Below are 17880 nucleotides of genomic sequence, written 5' to 3'. Positions count from 1 at the left end.
AACCAAGGCTTTTAAGAGTCGGACCCGGAAGTGACAAGTTGGAAACGGAAATGGTTAGGAAAGGGGCGGAGAAAGGCAAAAGGGACTGGGAAAGGTAGGAACTTGCTTAGCAACTGTTGTGAGGGTTTTAACTGGTAGGATTAATAATATCCTGCAGGCAGGGAGGGTCTTGAGGGTAGAAAGAAGATAGATCAAAGGAATGGAATGGGTGGGGATCTTTCAGGCAAAACAATGATTATGTAGATATAAGGGAGCAGGCCATAGTATCAGGAATGCAGGGTGCTTTGTGAGGCAGGGAGTCAGATAAGAGGAGGCAAACCTTGGGGGGTTGTGTCTGTCCTTGCTCAACCTCTCAGTAGAGAGAGACTGACAGGATGGATGTCCTTTCAAGTCAAGCTCAACCACATCCTCACAATTTCCCGACAAAATTGAGAGGGGGGGAGGCAGAGAGGGAGAGAGAAAGAGACACCTGCAGACCTGCTTCACCGCCTCCAGGGTTATCGCTGGGGCTCAGTGCCGGAACTATGAATCAACTGCTCCTGGCGGCCATTTCCCCATTTTATTAGACAGAACAGAGAGAAATTGAGAGGGGAGGGGGACTTGCCCAAGGATCCAGGTTTTAGCCCCCCACACACACCTACAGGGGGGATGCTTCATAAGTAGTGAAGCAGGTCTGCAGGTGTCTTTCTTTCTCCCTGTCTCTTTTCTCTTATGTCTCACCCGTGGCAGCAAGACCCAAATCAAGGTGGGCATTTATCAGTCAGGCTAAGAGAAGCTGGTTATGCCGTCTCCACATCCACTGCCTTCCGGTGTATTTCACACTTCTTCAGAAATGAGTTTTTGCAGCCAGAAAGGTAGTGCTGTGGATAAAGGACTTTCAACCATGAGGTCCCGAGTTGAATCCCCAGTACTGCATCTGCTAGGGTGATACACTGGTTTGTCCTCCTCCTCCATCCCCTTCTTTCCCCCTTTCCCATCTCCCATCCTTTTTAAAAAAATTTTTATTTATTTTCCCTTTTGTTGCCCTTGTCTTTTTATTGTTGCTGTAGTTATTATTATTGTTATTGATGTCATCATCATTGGATAGGACAGAGAGACATGGAGAGAGGAGGGGAAGACAGAGAGGGGGAGAGAAAGACAGACACCTGCAGACCTGCTGCACCGCCTGTGAAGCGACTCCCCTGCAGGTGGGGAGCCGGGGGCTCGAACCGGGATCCTTATGCCGGTCCTTACACTGCCTTCTGCGCTACTGCCCCACCCATCTCTCTCAAATAAGAGTGGTGGCACTCCTGGCTAAGCACACATGACAGGACACAAGGACCTGGCTTCAAGCCCCTGGTCCCCACCTGCAGGGGGAATGCTTCACGAGTGTTGTAGCAGGGCTGTGGGTGACTCTCTGTCTCTCTTCTCTTGACTTCTGGCTGTCTCTATCCAATAAATAAGTAAAGATAATAAAGAAATAACAAGTGAGCTACTTGTTGTAGGCAGCAGTCACTGAAGTGCCACGGTCCCTCCACACTGTGTGGGAACCACTCCTCTCTGCTGCCCACGCCCTGCCTTGAGTTCTGAAGGCTGAACCCAAGAGCTGGGATTTGCCTGCTCTCCCTCTGTGCTTCCTTCATGTCCCAGACAAGAAGGAGTGAGACAAGCCAATATTCATTCCACCCTTTCTGAGCTGTTTTGCATAGGGTCACACTCTCCAGCACCATCTATGCTGCGAGAAATGACAGGACTTCGTCTTCTCTTGTATCCAGTGTCCGTGGTGCACATGAGCTCAGTCTGGTCCAGTCACGTAGCCTTGCCGGGCGAGGGCTCCTTTCATCCTCAGGCCGTCATGAAGGGTGCCGTGGAGAAGAACAGAGGAATATGCATGTCCTTTCACGTTAGTCTCTGTATGCTCTGGATAGACACCGAGGAGTGAAATCATTGCATTGGGGTTGAATCTATTTTCAGCTTCCCGAGAAGCCTCCACACTGAGTTTCCACACCATGGGGACCACTGGCGTTGTCACCAGCAGCCTTGCCTTGCCTGTGACTTGCTTCTGGTCTCTGTGAGCTGGGCCGTTCTCTCAGGTCTGAGGTCACGGCTTGCGTGGTTTTGCTTTGCATTTCCCTGGTAGTAGGTGGTGAAGAGTTTTGTCAGGGGCCTGTGGGCCATGTGCCTGTCATCTCCGGGCAAGTGTCTGTGCAGCTCTTGTGCTCAGGCCGAACCATTGTCCATGCCTGCTTGGGGGACAGAGGGACTGAGTGAAAACAGCACTGAACACTGTGTGTGTGTGTGTGTGTGTGTGTGTGTGTGTGTGTGTGTGTGTGTGTGTGTGTGTGTGTGTGTGTGTGTGACTCACTGTGTGTATGTGACCGTGTGAGTGAATGAGTGTGTGACTGTGAGTGTGTGTGTGAATGAGTGCGTGACTGTGTGTGTGAGTATGAGTGGCTGTGTGTTTGTGTGAGTGTGTGTGTGAGTCTGATGTGAGTGTGTGTGTGTGTGAATGAGTGAGTGCATAACTGTGTGAGTATGAGTGGCTGTGTGTTTGTGAGTGCGTGTGTGTGTGTGTGTGTGTGACTCACTGTGTGTATGAGAATTGTGTGTATATGACCGTGTAAGTGAATGAGTGTGTGAGTATGAGTGGCTGTGTGTTTGTGAGTGTGTGTGTGTGTGTGTGTGACTCACTGTGTGTATGAGAATTGTGTGTATATGACCGTGTAAGTGAATGAGTGTGTGAGTATGAGTGGCTGTGTGTTTGTGAGTGAGTGTGTGTGTGTGACTCACTGTGTGTATGAGAATTGTGTGTATGTGACCGTGTGAGTGAATGAGTGTGTGACTGTGAGTGTGTGATTGTGAGTGTGTGTGTGTGTGTGTGTGTGTGTGAAAGAGTGAGTGCATGAATGTGTGTGTTTGTCTGAGTGTGTGTATGTGAGTCTGATGTGAGTGTGTGTGTGTGTGTGAATGAGTGAGTTCATGACTGTGTGTGTGAGTATGAGTGGCTGTGTGTTTGTGAGAGTGTGTGTGTGAATGAGTGAGTGCATGACTGTGTGTGAGTATGAGTGGCTGTGTGTGTGTGAGTGTGAATGTGTGTGTGTGACTGTATGTGTGAGTGTGAGTGAGCGAGTGTGTTTCTCATAGTAGCAGCAGACCCAACCAGGCCCTGCTCTGTTTTCTCTTCTTCTAAAGCCTCTCTTCTGTCAAGGAGACAGACACAGCCTGTGTGCTGGCAGCTCTTCACAGCAGGGGCTACATCAAGGGGTTTCCAGGCTGCTGTTTGTTCCTCAAGGTTAACTTGTTGCATTTCTAGAGAGACAAGGCCATTCTGCTTGTCTATTCTATTGTCCTGTTCTGTTCTGCTCTGTTCTATTCTGTTATATTCGTGACTTAATATTGATGTACAAAACTGTGTGATGGCGGGTAGAATTCCACACCATTCCCACCCCCAGGGTTCTGCGCCCCCACTCCCTCCACTGGAAGCTACAGTACTTTCCCAGGGTCAAAATAACATTGACTATTATGTCTATAACTATCTATTTATATTTCTATTTGCCCATTTTTCTCTGTAGTCCTGCTCTCTTTTCCTTGCTTTTTAAATATGACTATTATTATTATTATTATTATTATTATTATTATTATTATTATTATTACCTCCAGGGCTATTGCTGGGTCTTGGTGCTGGCACTACAAATCCACTGCAACTGACAGCCATTTTTTTTCCATTTTACTGGATAATTGGATAGGACAGAGAGAAATTGAAAGGAGTGGGGAAGAGAGGGAGAGAGAAAGAGGGAGAGAGAGAGAGAGAGAGAGACACCTGCAGCCCTGCCCCGCCACTCATAAAGCAGACCCTGCAGGTGGGGAGCTGGGGCTCGAACCCAGAACCTTGTACCAGTCCTTGCACTTGCTACTATGTATGCTTCGATGATACGCCACACTTGGTCCCCTCTTTTTCATTTTAATAGTGATTTAATATTGATTTACAAAATTACAGTGTGACAGGCCTACATCTGCACACCGTCCCCACCACCGGAGCTCTGTGTCCCTAGTTCCTCCTCCATCAGAAGCTACAGCAGTTCCCCCAAGGCTGCAGATATGGGTTAACTATGATGATGATGATTATTATTTATTTATTCATTTTCCCTTTTGTTTCCCTTGTTGTCTTTTTATTGTTGTTGTAGTTATTGTTGTTGTTATTGATGTCGTCGTTGTTGGATAGGACAGAGAGAAATGGAGAGAGGAGGGGAAGACAGAGAGGGGGGAGAGAAAGACAGACACCCGCAGACCTGCTTCACCGCCTGGGAAGCGACTCCCCTGCAGGTGGGGAGCCGGGGGTGGGGGTGAGGGTGGAGATAAGGAGTGAAAAGTAAAGCCATCTCTCCTAGGTAGCTCAGCTCATTCTCTAGAGGCACGGTCAGTCACGAAGCAGACGGGGAGCAGATGGGGAAAGGTGCCGGCAGCATGCTTGCCTTGTGGAGACCCAGAGATGCTCACAAGCTCACAGTGTGTTCCCGGAGACAGCCTTGAAGAGCACCAGGAATGTAGCGGACTCTGGGAAGAAAGATGTCACGTTAGCTCAGAAGGAGGTGCGGGGCCAGGTGGTGAAGCCCCTGCTTGAGCGCTCACACTACGGTGCTCAGAGACCCGGGTGCAAGCTCCTGGTCCCCACTCGCAGAGGGGAAGCTTCACAAGTGGTGAAGCAAAGCTGAAGGCGTGTCTCCGTTTCTCTCTCCCTCTCTATTTCACTCCTCTCTCAATTCCCCCCTGATCTCTATCCAATAATAAATTAATTAATTTTTAACACTTATTAATTTTTTTATTTATTTATTTTCCCTTTTGTTGCCCTTGTTTTTTTTTTTTTTAATTGTTGTTGTAGTTATTGTTGTCGTTATTGGATAGGACAGAGAGAAGTGGGAGACAGAGAGAAGGGGAAGAGAAAGATAGACACCTGCAGACCTGCTTCACCTCCTGTGAAGAGACTCCCCTGCAGGTGGGGGCTTGAACCGGGATTCTTATGCCGGTCCTTGCACTTTGCGCCATGTGTGCTTATCCCGCTGCGCTACCGCCCAACTCCCAATAAATAAATAAATTTTAAGAGAGAGAGATTGGATTTTTAAAAAGGAGGTTATTATTAATATTATTTTTGCCCGGAGCACTGCTCTGCGTTGGGTCCTGGGGTTGTTGGGAATTGAACGTGGAACAGCAGAGCCTGGAGTATGTTACCATCTGTTTGAACATGAAGCTACCTGTCCTTCAGCTCAGGTTGCCTTTTACATGTATGTTCCTGCTCCAAGGCAGTTTGCATGATCTCTTCAAGCCCCTCCCTATGAGATTACCTTCCAGTGAAATAAAAAGGCTCCTGGAGCCCCGCATCCCCAGAGCCCTGCCCCACTAGGGAAAGAGAGAGACAGGCTGGGAGTGAGAAGACTGATTGTGGCTGTGGGCCTCCCTGGAGCTGGCCTTGGCTGCTCCCACATACACTGGTCCCCAGAGTGTGGTCTGAGCAGGTCTTTGCTGCTGTGCTTGCCTGGGGTGCACCCTTCTGTGCATCCCGCCTTTCACACTGAGATCCTTTTCCTCCAAGAGCCCTTCTTGCCTTTGCTTGTATTCTTACATGAGGGGTCCACAAGTTCCACTTTCTGATTTAAAATTTTTTTCTCATTATCTTTATTTATTTATTGGGTAGAGACAGAAATTGAGAAAAGGGGGAGATAGAGAGGGAGAGAGAGACCCCTGCTTCACCACTCATGAAGCTTTCCCCTACAGGTGGAGACTGGGGGCTGGAACCCAGGTTCTTGTGCCCTGTAATACGTGTACTCAACCAGGTAGGCCACCACCCGGCCCCCAAGTTCCACTTTCTGTACATTTGGACGTGCCCCTTGAGCTATTGTTGATGCTTTTCCAGAAAATAATGCCTATCAAGAGAACAATTCCCTGACTCCTCGTTCCTCTTTGAAGCCACAACTAGGTGTGCTGTGGTCTGCTCCACGCACCCTCCCTGTCAGTCTTCAGTCACCTGGTTCAGCCGCTTGCTGTGGTTGCCTTGTGTTCCCTATGAGTCAGTTGTAAGCAGTTTGACAGCAGAAACAAAGTAGCTGGCAAATCCTGAACACAGGTCTTGAGGCTTGCTTAGCCGTGTGACCCCAGAAATATCTCCAGGCACCGACAAGCCTGAAGGCCAGAGAGGGACGGTGCTGCTTCGTGTCTCTCTCACCATGTCACGGTGCTGGAGTCTCGACCCCATGCATTTCCGTCACCTCAAGCGTGACCTCTCCAGGTTCCATTTAGTTATAAAGCCCATCCAGGAAATGGCTGGAGCAATGTCAAGAGTGCCTCAGTTCTCTCTCTGGCTCTTGTCCTAATTCTTCAAAGACTGGTCTCTTTGGCTTCAGGCAGAAGCCTCTGCAACTTCCTGGCTTTGCCATCTCCTCATATAACCTCCCTGGGTGCAGGGGGTGGTGTGTCTCTCCTTAGGGTGAGCAGGTGCTGGGCACAGGTATTTAACCCTCCATCCACCCCCACCTCGTCACTCCAGTGAAGGTGCCACACAGATGCTAGGTGCTAAGATGACAATTCCAGTTCAAAACGTGTGATTGACATTAAAATCTGCAGTGCCGCTCTGCCCCTGCAGATTCAGCTGCAGCCGTGTCCTTCCTGAGGTCTCGGCGCCAGCTCTGGTCCCCATGGCTGCCCTGTCTGCCTCTCTCGGGACCTGCTGACATGGAGCTCCGCTCTGGTAAAAACAGCTTCAAAGACTCACAGCTCTTTCTTCAGCATCATGACCAGCCAATATCTGCCCCTTAGCCTATTTTTCTGTACTTAGATGATACTGCTCCATACTGCTGTACTGAGATGTAATAAACCTACCATTTATTAAATAAATAAATAAATAAATAAATAAATAAATAAATAAATAAATAAATAAATATCAGTGATTTTCAGGAAATGCGTGAGGCTACCTACCCTCAGGCATGGGAGGGGAGGAGGTTCCGGCCTGGGATGAAGCCGCCCAAAGTGCTCTGTTTCTTCTTGGCCCAACGCAAGGCTTCTTCATCTAAAGACCATCGTGTCTTTCCCATGCTCCTCAGGGGCAGCTGTTCAGAAACAGGGATGCCTGGAGTTTTGAGGGAGCGGTGACATGAACTACAGCTTCAGATATCTGTGCACATATAGCCACATAGCTCCCGGCAATAGCAATTACTCAAAGAAGAAAAATGTCAGACTTCCTTAGGGTTCTGAAGTGTTTAAAGAAAAATGACACCTTCAAGAATATTAACACATTTCTCAAAACTGATAACCTGGGAAAGGCTTCAGCTTTCCTGGAAAGGAGAGATGATGAGTCCAGTTTTTGTAGGCGTGGTGCTCCCATAACATCCCGGATGGGTGGAGAACGTGAACCCCTAATGGGCGTGAGGAAAACAAAAAATTGCTAAGACCACCAACGGAGACGAGACTGAGCCAGTGGGGCCAGACAGGAGTTGACCTACCATGAACAAAAGAGGATGTGGCGAGTGGACTGAGATTTGGAGAACAGGGTTTATCCACAGTCACCCGCTAATCTCAGAAGTCAGGAAGATGCTCCCAGCCAGATGGGAGGACCCTTGAGTTCCCACATATTTCCTAAATCCTAGGATGCCCCAGTAAAGCTTTTCCTTTCTGAAAAATCTGAGGGGATCTACCTGTTAGAATACCGCTGGGATTTAATCACTTTCCCCTTGGGGGTGTTATTCAAAATATTCCAGCCTGCACAGTCAGCATGGAGAGAGAGATGCCTTCTGCTAAGCTGGGTTGATCTCTGCACTTTGTGAAGGTCAGGGCTGAGATGCTTCTCCTGCAGGATGTTAGCTTCCCCTCTGGGGGAATCGCTTTCGCCTTATTAGCCACTGTGAAAGCGTCTCCGTGTCTGACGACTATGGTGGAACAGACAGGCTCCTACAGGTACCAGATCTGGTCAGTCCTTCCTTGCCCAGGCAGGATAGGACTGTTTTCTTAGCTGCAGCTGTAATATATACACTAGAGACATGATTTGTGTGAGTTTTATTGGTGGCACATACAGTTTCACAAGTTCTTTCTCATTTTTACTTTGGGTGGAGTAGGAGACAGAGGGAGAGCTATACCCCGCTGGAAAGCCTACCCCACCATCCTCTGGGGAGGCGATTTCAACCCTTCCATCCACAAAATGCTGGCGTGCAGCGAAGGAGGCCAAGGAGCCGGCCACCTGCTGCCCAGGCTCCTTTCTGTCCCTCACAGGCTGTGCCCAGGGCCATCATCTGAACTGCAGCCTTCAGTATGGCCCTGACTGCTCCTTCCCCGGCGTCTTTTCTTGGACTGCCTTGGCAGATGCCTCCACACACACAGTGCTCCCGGGACACCCATGTATTGTTCAATTCTTGCTTTTAAAAGGGTGTTCATGGGGGTGGAGGGGGAGAAGAGAGAGAATCAGAGAGCATCACTGATCGCAGTGCCGGGAATCAAACACAGGACCTCGTGCTCAGGGGTCACCATCGCACTGTTGTTTTGGTCTCGGGAGGCTGAGATCAAGCCATCTGCAGCCCGAGTTCCTTTCTGGAGACTCTAGGGACATTCATGTCAGGGGCGGCAGAAACACACTTCCTTACACACTTGCACTTCCTTACACACTTGCTTACACGGAGTAAGATCTGTGTTCTCCGCTAGGGGAGGTCTCCAGGCAGTGTCTCCAGCCCACCCACACCCTCTGACAGATGCAACCACTGAGCCCTCCTGCTGACAGCAGTCTCTCTGGTCCCTGAGGCGCTGGGGTTTCAGGAAGGTTTTCTGTCTTAAAAACGGCTAATGAGATTAGATCCTCCTGATATTTCCCAGCAACCCCACCTTGTGTTGTCCTTAATCTGATTCACATCTGCAACATTCCTTTTGTTTTAGGAGGTTCCTGGAATTAGGATGTTGACATAGTTTTATTTTTTTTCCCCTTGGGAGAGGGGAAGCGTGAGGGTAAGCTTTTTTTTTTTTCCCCCTTTCCTTTCTTACATTTGCTTTTTCTGTTCTTTTATTTGAATTATTCACCACATGGTTGCTATGAGAATTGAGTTAGTTGCTATATGTAAAGTTCTTAAAATACTAGCCTGAACTCTGTGACATCGAGTTGAATGTTGGCATAAAAGTAAGTTTGGGTCTTTGGCCCAGTGGCGTAGGAGGCAGCTTAGACGGTGAGTGAGGTTCTAGGCCGGGCCCCTGGCACTGTGTAGGTCCAAGCAGTGCTCTGGTCTCCCCAGCCAGTCATACAATGAAAATACGGACCCTCCTCCCCCTACTCTGGGGGGAAGCTTCCATGCTTTGGCGTCTTTCTCTCTGTCTCTCTCTCTGAAAAAAGTTCATGCAGAGCAAAGTAGATCCAGAGACAATATGGAAGATTCCAGAGAAGTAGGTTAGTATTTAAAAGATGATATCCTGTGGCCGGAGAGGAGGTGGCACAGTGCTTGCAAGGATGGAGTCCTGGGTTTGAACACTGACATTGCATGCGCCAAAGTGATGCTCTGCTTCTCCTCTTTCTCATAAATAAATACATTAATTAAGCAGCAAATTGTCTAATTGATTAATTAATTGGTTAATTTATTATTGGGTAAAGACAGAGAGAAATAGAGAAGGAAGAGGAAGATAGGAAGAGAGACAGAGACACCCGTAGCCCTGCTTCACCACTTGTGAAGCTTTCCCCCTGCAGGTGGGGCACAGACTTTGAACTCTGGTCCTTGTGCTCTGTGATGTGCGCACTGAACCAGGCGTGCCACTGCTTGGGTCCTCAAATTTCTCCTTCCCTTCCCTTCCCTTCCCTTCCCTTCCCTTCCCTTCCCTTCCCTTTTCTTTTCTCTTCTTTTTTTTTAAATTTTTTAAAATTATATTTATTTATTGGATAGAGACAGCCAGAAATCAAGAGGGAAGGGGACGATAGAGAGGGAAAGAGACAGAGAGACATCTGCAGCCCTGCTTCACCACTCATAAAGCTTTCCCCCTGCAGGTGGGGACTGGGGGCTCAAACCCGGGTCCTTGCTCATTGGAACACATGCGCTTAACCAGGTGTGCCACCACCCGGCACACCCTTCTTTTCCTTTCCTTTCCTTTTCAATCTCTCTCTCTCTCTCTCTCTCTCTCTCTCTCTCTCACCACCAGGGTTATCGATGGGGCTTGGTGCTGACACTACCAATCCACTGCTCCTGCTGACCATTTTTCCTTCCTCCCTTCTTTCCTTCCTTCCTTCCTTCCTCCCTCCCTCCCTCCCTCCCTCCCTCCCTTCCTTCCTTCCTTCCTTCCTTCCTTCCTTCCTTCCTTCCTTCCTTCCTTCCTTCCTTCCTAATTTTTTATTAGGTAAGATAGAGGGAAATTGAGAGGGGAGGAGGAGAGGGGAGGGAGAGGGAGACACCTGCAGACCTGCTTCACCACTTGTGAAGTGTCTCCTCTGCAGGTGGGGAGCAGGGACCTTGCACCCCAGTGCCTGCACGTGGCAATATGTGCCCTCTACCAGGCGTGTCACCCCCACCTCTTGACGGTCTCTGTAAAGTAGTATCTTATCTGTGGTAAACCCTCACTGAACTTCACTTTCATTATTTTCGTGGTGGAAACAGCATGCTTAATGTAGCCAACCTACCATTTCTCTTGTTTCCTCTTTTGGGGTGGTGTTTTAAAAAATGTTCTCTTGATGTTGTAGTGCTATGTGCATATTTTTACATGCTTGGTGAGTTTTTTCTTCTTCTTCTTTTTTCCAGCCCTGTGCCTGCTGTCTTCTCACCCCTTGCCCAGCTCACTGCCCCTCCCCTCCACTCCTGTTTATCCTGGAAGTGCCCTCTGCTGTTGCCAAAATTCCTGGGCACCAGCTGGGCTTGACTTTGGGACCTTTTCTCTTTGAACCTGTCCCTGAGAGTGTGTGTGTGGGGTGTGGCCGCATGTTCAGGGATGAGTGACAGTAAGGCTGTCTTTCCCCATGGCAACCTGACTCCCAGGCCCTCACCCCTGCAGACCTTTGGCTGCCCCTGGAATGTGGCTTTGTGACTCTAACTTCAATGTGTGTGTGTGTGTGTGTGTGTGTGTGTATGTGTCTCTGTGTGTGTGTCTCTGTGTGTGTATCTGTGTGTGTCTCTGTGTGTGTGTCTCTGTGTGTGTGTCTCTGTATGTGTATCTGTGTGTCTCTGTGTGTGTATCTGTGTGTCTCTGTGTGTGTGTATCTGTGTCTCTGTGTGCGTGTGTCTTTGTGTGTGTGCCTGTGCGTGTGTTCCTGTGTGTGTCTGTGTGTGTGCATGTGTGTGTGCATGTGTGTGTACGTATTGGAAAGCCACAGTGTGTTTGGTCTGGACAGCTGTCAGCTTCTACCGGTCTCAGAGTTGTGTGTTTTATGGATGTAGGTAAGGTCTCTCGGGGGTTTATACAGTCTGTCTAAACTTTCGGCACCACTGGGTTTCCCTGCCTCTGAGCAATGGAAGCAGTTTGGATGCGATTCTGCTTCTGACTGTCCCCCAGGGCTTCCTACTGCTCCTAGTCCTGTGTGAGCTTGGGGTGCAGCCAGGACAGGGCAGAGGCTGGCTGTTGTGCTGTGCTCACTCCCTTTCTGACCTCTGGGGACAGGGACGGGGTAGTGAGGTGAGGCCGGAGGGCACACAGTTTTCTGAAGGCCACACCACGTGCCCGTGATCACAACTTGGGATGTCTTTGGAGGCAAAGGAGGGGTCAGACTCTTAACGCGGCTGTGACAGCCAACACTCGGGCCTCCCCGTGTGCATCCGTCGGGGAACCTGGCCCACCCTGAGGCAGCCTCTGCTCTGTGCTGGCCCTCAGAGAATCCAGAATCCAGTCACTCCAGGAAGAGAAGGTGCAGATTTAGCATCGGCCGGGGACAGTGTCTGAAGAAAGATTTTGACTCCTGTGTGAGGTTCCTTGGACTGGATTTACATTTGACTGAAGAACAGTGACTTCCAGGCACGGAGATTTCGGTGATTATGCCTCCGTCTTTTTTTTTTTTTTTAATTAACTAATTGATTATTTTTTTATTTATAAAAAGAAAACTTTGGTTGTGGTGCTCAGTGTGGTCCTAGGGTCTCTTTCTACTCCGGCTGTTTGCTGCTACCTGCATCACGGTGCTAAGATCTCTTCACCTGCGACATGTCCACAAGAAGAAAATCGGCCTCAAGGCTGGGGAAAGAATACAGCAGTTCATGAGTCAGACTTTAAGGGCCGAGGCACCTTCCCAGAAGCCCCAGGATCAACTCACTGCACTACCATATACCAGAGCCTATGCCGGAGGTGATTTATGAAAATAAATAAATGAAAACGCACGAAACAAAACAAAAATACCAACCCGTAAATATGAGGTGTGCAGCATCCCAGAAGCCATGGATATAAACTGCTCTTGGAAATAAATATTCTTATCTGGAGGGGCTGTTTGAGGGTTTCTGTGAGGTGATGGCTTATCACGACTCCTCACTCCTTTGGAAAACATTCCAGGGACTTGTGGGGCGTGGGGGCTCCTGTTTTCTCCTGTGACTTCACGGGCTCCCCAGAGCCACTGCAAACACACCTCAGGCCTGCTGCTCCCTCAGCCTCCTCACAACTATCTGAGTGGTGGGTGTGGAGAGGAAATAGCAGCCTCCCTGAGCCTGGCTGATAAATGCCCACCTTGATTTAGGTCTTGCTGCCACAGTTGGGAAATGGACATATATATATACGTTCCCCTCCAGGGTTATGGCTGGGGCTTGGTGCCGGCACTAGGGCACTAGGAATTCACTGCTCCTGGTGGCCATTTTTTCCCCATTTTATTGGACAGGACAGAGAGAAATTGAGAGAGGAGGGGAGATAGAGAGGGAGAGAGAAAGAGAGATACCTGTAGGCTTGCTTCACCACTTGTGAAGCAACCCCCCTGCAAGTGGGGGCTGGGGCTTGAACCTGGGTCCTTGCACTTCATAGTCTGTGCACTTAACCGGTGTGCCTCTGCCCAGCCCCCTCTGTTTCCTATTTCTAATGGTAACCCAAGTCCCATTCTCTGGGATGAGACTAGCAGAAGAGGGTCCCAAGCGGAACAAAGGCAGGTAGGCAGCGTGTCCCCTCAGCGCCTTGCTCAGGAGCCCGGCCAGCAAGAGTGGAGCCATCTGGCCGGCAGGATGCCTCTTTCCTCACCGTGGGCTCAGCCCTTTGAAGCGGTTTGAAGGCCAATTTGGTAACTTGATTTGGAAAGTGGTATCGATGACTGAGGGCACAGACTGCTTGTTAGTCGCCTTCTGGGCCCTGCAAATTGGGTTAAGTGGAGTGAAACTGCCTTCCCCTCTCCCTGGGCTCATGGCTGAGGTCCAGGTCCCTTTGTAATGAGAACCTCTCCTGGGCCAAAGACTTTGAAAAGCTTTCCGGGGAGTCTGGCACTCTGTTTTCATATGTGAATCCTGCTTTTCCCTGGAGGGCCAGGCACTAAGCTGATAACACAGACAAAATGAACCTGGAAGGAGTAAGGGTGAGGGAGGGAGAGAGAGAGCCTGGAAGAAGTGAGAGGCAGAGGGAGAGAGAGATGGGGGGAGGGAGGGAGAGAGAGAGCCTGGAAGGGGTGAGAGAGAGAGAGAGAGGGAGGGGGGAAGGGAAGGAGAGAGAGAGCCTGGAAGGGGTGAGAGAAAGAGAGGGAGAGAGACAGAAAGAAGGAGAGGGAGGGAGGGAGAGAGAATGGGGACAGGGGGACTGGGTCAGAGAAGATGCATTTTCTTTTTTTTTTTTTTTTTACTATTTTTATTGTATTAGGGACTAAATATTGATTTACAGAATCACATATCGACAGGATGTAATTCCACACCATTCCCACCCCCAGAGTTCTGCATCCTCACTTCCTCTCTCGGAAGCTACAGCAGTTTCCCAAGGTTGCAGATAAGGGCTGAGTATCTTCTTTCTACAGCCGTCTGCTGGTATTTGTTTAGATTTGCCACCCCACCCACCCCCATTTTTAGGTTCCATCTTCTCTTTCTTTTTAAGTCTTTTTAAAAAATTATTATCTTCATTTATTTATTGGATAGAAACAGCTAGAAATTGAGAGGAGGAGGGGAGATAGTGAGGGAGAGAGAAAGAGAGACACCTGCAGCCCTGCTTCACTACTCGCAAAGCTTTCCACCTACAGGCGGGGACCAGGGTCTTGAACCCCGGTCCTTGTGCACTGTAACATGTGCACTCAGCCAGGTGTGCCTCCACCCAGCCCCACCTTCTCTTCTGTTACTCCATCCAAATGTCCCTCTCTTTCCCCTCCTTTCTCTCAGGGTGCTGACGGGGCTGGTCCAGAGCCCTCTTATCCTCTTTCTCCTGTCACTTCTCCCCCACTAGGAGTCTGGATCAGAATTATTTTTTTAGGTACAGAAGGTGGGAGTTCTGGCTTCTGTCACTGCTTCTCCACTGGACATGGGTGTTGGCAGGTGGATCCTCACCCCCAGCCTGTTTCTGTCTGTCCCTAGTGGGGCAGGGCTCTGGGGAGGGGGAGGTGGGGATCCAGGACACATGGGTGAGGGCGTCTGTCCAGGGAAGTCAGGATGGAGTCATGGCGGCATCTGCAACTTGGTGACTGGAAGGTGGTCAGATATAAACCAGGACAAAATGGTTAATGAACAGGAACTAAAAAAGAGGGACAGAGCAGATAAGATTAGAGATTTTAGGGTGGAAGGAAGCTAGGAAGTCCACTTTAGGCATGTTTCTAGGGCCCCACAACTGTGGTAGGTTTTGCTTGAATTTGATAGCTAGGATCAGGTTGGATAAACACATTGTCTGAGAAGGTGGCATCACCATAGAGAAAAGGGCTAGAAACTTGGACTAGGGCAGAAAGTAGCTTCCATTCCTGAAAACATTATGTGGACAAAATTAACTGTTTACTTTGGGGGCATTTTCTTTTTCTTCATTTTTATTTATAAAATGGAAATGTTGACAAGACCATATGATAATAGGGGTATAATTCCACACAATTCCCACCTCTAGAGCTCTGTATCCAATCCCCTCCCCTGATAGCTTTCCTGTTCTTCATCCCTCTGGGAGGATGGACCCAGGGTCATTATGGGGAGCAGAAGGTGGGAGGTCTGGCTTCTGTAATTGCTTCCCCGCTGAACATGGGCGTTGGCAGGTAGATCCACACTCCCAGCCTGTCTCTCTTCTTCTCTAGTGGGGCAGGGCTCTGGAGGGGTGAGGTTCCAGGGCACATGATGGGGTCGTCTGCTCAGGGAAGTCTGTTTGGCATCACGGTAGCATCTGGAACCTGGTGGCTGAAAAAGAGTTAACAGATAAAGTGAAACAAACTGTTGACTAATCATGAACCTTAAGGCATTTTCTAAAGCCAATTCTTTCCCCAGAACAGACTTTTAAAAGTAGAGGTATGGGTCGGGGCATAGCATAATGGCTATGCAAAGAGGCTTTCATGCCTGAGGCTTTCAAGTCCCAGGTTCAACCCCCCACAACAGCATAAGCCAGAGCTGAGCAGTGTTCTGGTAAAAATTTAAAAAAAGAGAAAAAAAAAAGTAGAGGTATTAGTTCTTCTTTGAAAGTTTTGTAGAATACATTTGTAAAACCATCTGGTCCAGGACTTTTATTCTTGGGAAGGTTTTTGATAACTATTTCAATGTCATTAGCTGTGATGGGCCTGTTCATATTATCTAGTTCCTTTTTATTTAATTTTGGAAATTCATAGGTATGACTGTGGTTGATGGTAGTGCTGGGGGTGGAACCTGGGACCTCAGAGCCTCAGGCAGGAGCGTCTTTTTCAGAAGCACTGTGCTGTCTCCCTGCCATGCTCACCCCCTAATGGAAGAGGTCCGACTTCCCCTTCCAGGAGCCCCCTAGACAGCCTGGACCCTCATGGCCCTCCTCTCACCACAGTGTGGGTAGGTTTCCAGGTGGGGAGAGAGCATAATGGTTATACTAACAGCTTTCATGGTTGAAGCTTTAAGGTCCTCGGTTCAGTTCCCCAAATCACTACCACCCAGCTGAACAGTGTTCTGGTTATAGAAAGCTTCACAGTGACGTTGCAACATGACATGGTCCCTGTCCTCCTCCTCCTGCTCCTCTTTCTCCTCCTCCTCCTCCTCACCTTCGGCCTCCTGTGTAGTGACAGGAAGCTCTCCATTGCTAAGGAAGGGCAGGGACTGGTCTCTTCTCAGATTTACAAAAACGGTGGACATTTCTGTCGTTTCCCACGTAGGGAAACAGGCTTGGTGACCGGGAACGCATGGCCACACCAACTGCATTCAAGGCCGTGGGTACCTGCAGCTTCATGGACTTATTGGACAGGAATTGGGTGAGTCAGTGTGGCTCAGTGCCTTGCTCCTCCTGCGTGAGCCTCTGGACTTGACACCAGCCATCCTCTCCCCTGGTTCTCAGCCCCTCACCTCCCCCCAAAAGACTTGAGTAAGGGGTGACAAATAGAGTTGGTTGAAGAAAGAAAAAAAAAGTTTCCCCAAAGGGGACTGAGTCAACCCAGGCATAAAGACAAGCGTGAACAAGGCTTTTCCAAGCCCTTGTTCTGTGATCTGGTGGTGGGCTGCGGTAGGGTCCGGACCTGCAAGCATCCTTTCTGAGGTCTGGTCCCAGCATCGCAAATAGCAGAGTCATGCTCTGACTGTCCTTCCTTCCTCTCAAATGAAGCAACTAATAGATTTGTAAATAAATCTGTGAGGATTTGCAGATAGCAATGCTTCTGAAAAAAGTCTTTCATGCTGGAGGCATCAGAGGTCTGGAGTTCAGTCTCCCCCCAACACTACAACTGAGCAGTACTCTGATTAAGGTAACAACAACAACAATAATACAGTTCTTTTTGTTTTTTAGTTAGTATTGTTGCCGTCATTGTTGGATAGGACAGAGAGAAACTGAGAGAGGAGGGGAAGACAGAGAGGGGGAGAGAAAGACAGACACCTGCAGACCTGCTTCACCACCTGTGAAGCGACTCCCCTGCAGGTGGGGAGCCGGGGGCTCGAACCGGGATCCTTGCAGTGGTCCTTGCGCTTTGTACCACTTGCTCTTAACCCACTGCGCTACCGCCCGACTCCCAATAATACAGTTCTTGTTAGATCTGCAGGATAGCTCACCAGAGTGGTGCCCTGCTTTATTTACCTTACCTGCAGCCCAGGTTTGAAACCCGCCCCCAACACAACGGAGGCAGCTTCAGAGCTGTGACCGTTTCTTTCCTCCCACCCTCCTTAATCTCTTTCTTTCTTTTAAAAAATATTTTTATTTTATTGGAGAGAGCTATTGAGGGGGAGGGGGATATAGAGAGGGAGAGAGACCGAGAGACATCTGCAGCCCTGCTTTACCACCCGTGAAGCTTTCCCCCTGCAGTGGGCACCGGGGACTTGAACCCGGGTCCTTGTGCGCTGTCATGTGAGCGCTTCACCAGTCCCCCTGGCTCCCGTTTTTCTTTCTCCCTCTTGAGTTCTGGCTGTCCTCCGCATTACCCCCGCCAACCTCCCTCACTGTGGTCCCTCCGCCTCACCCCTGGAATGGTAGTAGCTGACACTGCTCCTGGAGCCCCACCCGGCTCCCAGGCTGGCTGCTTTGTGGCTACACTCAGCCGCTTCTCACAGGTCGGTTTTGACTGGAGGACGCCTGTCCCTGAATCAGCCTTTTCCTCCCGGGCCCTGTATCTGTCATCTTCCTGTGGGCAGTGTTGAGGAAGCCGAGTCTTTTGAGTTTTTTTTTTTTTTTCAGAACATCTCTCATTACTGACCCGTGAATGAGAGGCTCCAGGGGCCAGGAGGCCAGTGCTGTCCCTTGAGCCGGGCAGGCGAAGCTTACAGTAAGAACACATCACCCTGAACGCGCGCCAGCCCAGGCACCGGCCCAACCTCGGCTCTGGCTGCTGGATCCTGCCGGTGCCCGTGTTAGTCACCGGCCAGAGACACTCTGCTCGTTCAGGCTGAGGACAAACCCCTCCTC

The 17880-nt window shown here is 49.5% G+C and overlaps 1 long non-coding RNA gene across 1 annotated transcript; it reads left to right on the top strand.

Moving 5' to 3' along the window:
* Positions 1-1247: 1247 nt before the first annotated feature.
* Positions 1248-2759, top strand: LOC132542087 (uncharacterized). The gene is made up of 3 exons (XR_009553234.1): positions 1248-2536; positions 2580-2643; positions 2683-2759. It is a non-coding gene; the product is annotated as an uncharacterized LOC132542087 (long non-coding RNA).
* The last annotated feature ends 15121 nt before the right edge of the window (positions 2760-17880 follow it).

This window comes from Erinaceus europaeus, chromosome 1 (genome assembly GCF_950295315.1).
Source record: "Erinaceus europaeus chromosome 1, mEriEur2.1, whole genome shotgun sequence".
Classification (NCBI taxonomy): Eukaryota; Metazoa; Chordata; class Mammalia; order Eulipotyphla; family Erinaceidae; genus Erinaceus; species Erinaceus europaeus.
This window is presented reverse-complemented; position numbering and strand designations above follow the sequence as displayed.